Source organism: Arachis ipaensis, chromosome B06 (assembly GCF_000816755.2).
Source record: "Arachis ipaensis cultivar K30076 chromosome B06, Araip1.1, whole genome shotgun sequence".
Taxonomy (NCBI): domain Eukaryota; kingdom Viridiplantae; phylum Streptophyta; class Magnoliopsida; order Fabales; family Fabaceae; genus Arachis; species Arachis ipaensis.
Window position 1 is genome coordinate 100,135,094 of NC_029790.2, and position 4,924 is coordinate 100,140,017.

Consider the following 4,924-nt stretch of genomic DNA (forward strand, 5'->3'; position numbering starts at 1 on the left):
AAATATTTGAGTCAATTAAACTATTTTTTATTTTTTAAAAAAATATTACTAAATTTTTTATAAAAAATTTGGGATGCCATGGCCCCCATTATCTCAACTAAGCTCCGCTCCTGTATGTGTGTTCCTATGTCTCATAAAATTTTAAATTCATGTGTCAACATGTTTTGGGTCGTGTTTCATATCTGTGTTAGTGTGCATCATAATTTAATATTTTATAACAATCATGTTTTGAATTGATTAAGAAAGTCCAACTAAGATTAACTACTTCAATACCAGATTTGTTTAAAATAACAAAAATATTATGTGTATACTAAAATGAGTTACTATCAATTTATGTATATAATCTTACTAGGTAACTAACTAGGGTACTAACCAACTTAGATAATTTTTTCAAAAAACGTTTGTTGTCTTCTTTCCAAAAAAAACATTCCAAAACATAGAAAAAACATCTAATTACTCAGAAAAAACATCTAAAACTTGTAAAACAAACATTCATTTAATCGGAAAGAAACATAAAAAAATTAGTTAAAGGAATATTAAAAAAATAACATGAGCACACCCTTAAAGAGAAACATCTCAAAACTTAGAAAAGAAACATCTAATAACCCACATAAAAAATCATTGGAAAGAAACATCTAAAATTCTGTAAAAGAAATATCTATTTAATCATAAAGAAACATTTGAAAAAATAGTTAAAGAAAAAATTCAAAAAAAAAAAAAAGTACAACAACGCATGTGATAAAGCGATGCAGTAGTTAGTGGTGCTGCATTCGCGAGGGGAGGGCGTGCGGTGGTCGGCAGTGGTGTGAATCGCAAGAGGGAGGGTGATGAGGTGGTCCTGGGCACAGCGAATCGCGAGGTCAAGGGTGTTGCGGCGTAGTGGTACTGCGCATTGGTAGGGATACGCAACATGAGGAGGGAGCCACAATGGTCGGCTAGGCGGCACGACATGAGGGAGAGAGTCACAGTGGTCGGAGGAGCTGTATGTCGAGATGAAAGGAGCTAGGTCATTTGGTGGGGCTATGCGATGCGAGGAGGGAGTCACGGTGGTTAGAGGTGTGCGTCACCAGTAGGAGAGTCGCAGTGGCTGGAGGCGCCGCGCGTCACGACAGAAGGAGGGCGGCAATCGGCGGCACTGTGAATCGCGATGGAGGGCACTGTGGTGAAAGAGAAAGACAATAGAGTGAATGGCGTGAGTGGGAATGGGAGTGGAAGAAGGAATGTGTGATTGTTTTTTTAGTTTTAGGGTTAGGTTTATGTTTGTTTGTGTTATTAAACCTTTATATTGCAGCTCACAATGTAGTTGGCTGGAAATGGTTAATACTAGTTGGTTCCTAGACTTTCTCATATATGAGGAAGGTTTTCGTTTTCTCAATAAAGCTTTCTTTGTTTGCTTTGGTGGGAAGAACAATAAAGCTCTACATCCAAGAAATTTAACCAATCAAGTCTCTTAAATTCACGTGCTTTTTCTTCTTCTTGCTCTTCTTCTTCTTCTTTTAAATTCACGCACGCACATTCTTCTTCAAGTCTCATGCTACGTTTTCTTCTTCTTCTCCTCCTTTTTCATTATTTTTCAATTTCGTTACCGTCGTCACTAACACCTCATCCTCCTCCTCCTTTTCTTATTGAAATTTCTCCTCCTCCTTCCTTTTCATCCTTATCCTCCATCATCAAAATCAACATGATCATCATCGTTATCGTCATTGTCTTCTTTTAATACGTATCGTCGTTATCGTTATTGTTGAGTTAAGAAATTAACTAAATTAATTAGTGATGACAAACATTATTTTTTAGCAAAATAAATAATTAGTGTTGATTAATTATATTCACTTATTAACTAATTGTTTATTATTGCAGGCCAAATGTTAATAGCCCAAATGGAATAAAAGGCACTCAGCAAAGAATATTGGGCTGAAAGCAAATAAAGAGCCCAAGCAAAAGCAAAGGAAGAAACCAAAGAAATTAAATCGGGCCATGCATACCAATACCCGATCCAAGCCCGAACTGATTTCAGAATTGAAATTCCCTCTCTCCTGCTTAACCAAAAGCAACGTTCTTCCTTCTAATCAAGTCACATCAAGATTTCAGAAAAAGCAAGAAAGAGAAAGAGAAGAAAAGCTTCTTCCATAAGTCATTAACCAAAGAAGCAAGAGAGAGAGAGTTGAAGCTTGACCTGTGTTCTGTTTTCTGATATTCATGAGACAAAAATAAATTGTCTCATAAATTTTCGCTGCTAAGTTAAAACAGAATCAGAATTGCAAATCTGTTTTAAAAAGGGTAACAACAGTAATTAAAAGGAAGGCATAGATTCAACCCCCCCTTCTCTAAGCCTACCACAACCTTCAGTTATTATTATCGTTATCATCGAATTTTTGCCATATTGATGATATTGTCTGATCCAAAATTGATTTGGATGTGTTTTTGTTCAAAATTGACTTAGTATGTGCTTGTTTTGAAATGCGTTTGTTTGTGTATCATCATCATTAAGTAATTTCAGTTCATTTGGAATTTAATTTTCCGTTCATTCAAGATATAATTTCGCTTCATTTCTGAGTGAATTTATAATCATTCAATTTTGTTTATGTGCTTGTTTTTTAACGCAATCAATAAGAAATTTCGGTTCATTCTGGATTTAAATAAGGTATACTTAGTCTATGCTTGTTTTGAAACAAGTTTGTTTGTGTATCGTCATCATTAAGTAATTTTGGTTCATTTGGAATTTAATTTTTGGTTCATTTTAGTTCACTTCTGAGTGAATTAAGGTGCATTTGGTCTCGTTGTTCTACATAATTCAAAACTCTTCCTCCTCACATCCTCTCTTGAGAAGAATAAAACCAAGAAAAAGATAAAAAAAAATCAAACAAAAAAGAAGAAACAAGAACAAAAAACTCCTCAATACTCCTCATCATATTATTCTTCTTCTCGTCTTGTTCATCTTCTCCTTATTGTTTTTCCTTCTCATAATTCTTCTTGTTTTACCCTCTTAATGATAATAAAAAAAATAAAAAAATCCAATAAATAAGAAGAAACACATAATGTTGCAAAATCACTTGATAGATTTGGATTTTTTTTTGTTCGTGATTTAATTTTATTTGTGTGCTTGTTTTCGAACGCAATTATTAAGTAATTTTGATTCATTCTGGATTTAAATAAGGTGCACTTGGTGTGTGCTTATTTTGAAACAAGTTTGTTTGTGTATTTTCATCATTAAGTAATTTCGGTTCATTCAGAATTTAATTTTCAGTTCATTCACGATATAATTTTGGTTCATTTCTGAGTGAATTTTTTATCATTCAATTTTGTTTGTGTGCTTGTTTTCGAACGCAATCATTAAGTAATTTCAATTCATTCTGGATTTAAATAAGGTACACTTGATCTGTGCTTGTTTTAAAACGAGTTTGTTTGTGTATCGTCATCATTAAATAATTTCACTTTATTCGGAATTTAATTTTCAGTTTATTCTGGATGTAATTTCGGTTCATTTCTGAGTGAATTAAGGTGCATTTAGTCTCGTTGTTCTGCATAATTCAAAACTCTTCCTCTTCACATCCTCTCTTGAGAGGAATAAAATCAAGAAAAAGAGAAAAAAATCAAACAAAAAAGAAGAAACAAGAATAAAAAACTCCTCAAAAACTCGTCATCATATTCTTCTTCTTCTTGTCTTGTTCATCTTCTCCTTCTTATTTTTCCTTCTCATAATTCTTCTTGTTTTACCCTCTTAATAATTGAATGTTCTTGATGGCCTAGAGAAAGGGGGTTGAATCTATGGCGTTCTTTTAACTTGATTAATAAAGCCTCAAATAAGAACTTATAACTTAGCTTCTATTTGGTCTGCGTATTGGATTATACAAAAGACAATTTTATTTTGTCTCATGAATCGTGAAAAACAGAATCATAGCAGAGAAGAAAAAGATGACACAGCCATGTATCCTGGTTCAGTTGCCTACTACAATGCAACCTACATCTAGTCTCCACCACAACGTTGGTGGAATTTTCACTATCTTTCCAAGTATTACATACATCAATCCTAAGGACTCAACACAATCCTATCAAAGTCACATCAAGCTTCAACATAAACTTGACTTGAATATGTAACTACCTAGACTTAACATACTAAGTGCTTACCCAAAGCAAGGGACACCTCAGATACATGACACAAACAGAAATACGACAAAAAAAAATCTGAAATTACTCTTGACTTTTCTCTCTAAGTGTTTCTCTTAGCCTTTTCTCTCAATGACTTTTTCTCAATTCCTCTCTTTCTTGCCTTTTACCACTGAATGAATACAAAAAAAAAAAGATACAACATTGAAACATAAATATAAATAGTAAACCATGAAAGAGATGATGATTCACAGCCTTTATGCTATAAGTTGAACTGGATTTAGCACTCTCTGATGAAGCTCTCCATCTTGGCAGAATATTTCTTTAATGTAGAAATACTATCCAAAATATTGAACTCTCATAGGGAAGCTCTCAATAAAACTCAGATTCTGGTTCTCTCTCCTTGTCTTCAAATGAAAATCAATTTCCTTTTTGTATCTTCTTTGAGCCACGGCTAGGGTTTCCTTCAGAAAGTCAACTTCTTGATTCTTGAACCAGTTGTAACTTTTTTTTACCTTTTTTTCATTCAGACTACAAAATTAGGGATTTAAAATATGATTTTTGGGTTTAACTGAGGAGGTGAGTGTAGTAGAAACTTACTTACTCAATGAAGATCCCAAATCCAAACCCTTAGATTTGTGCTTTGGCTCCAAGAAACACTTTCAACCATTGATTTATAGTAGAGAAACTTTGCCACCACGTTCTTCATATTGCCTGAAATGGTAGTGCAGAGAGTAGGTGAAAATGTGAAGTAATTGACTTGCATGTTAAAGGAAATAAATTATTTCTAACCTCTGAATACTGCTTAACTTGCTTTTTC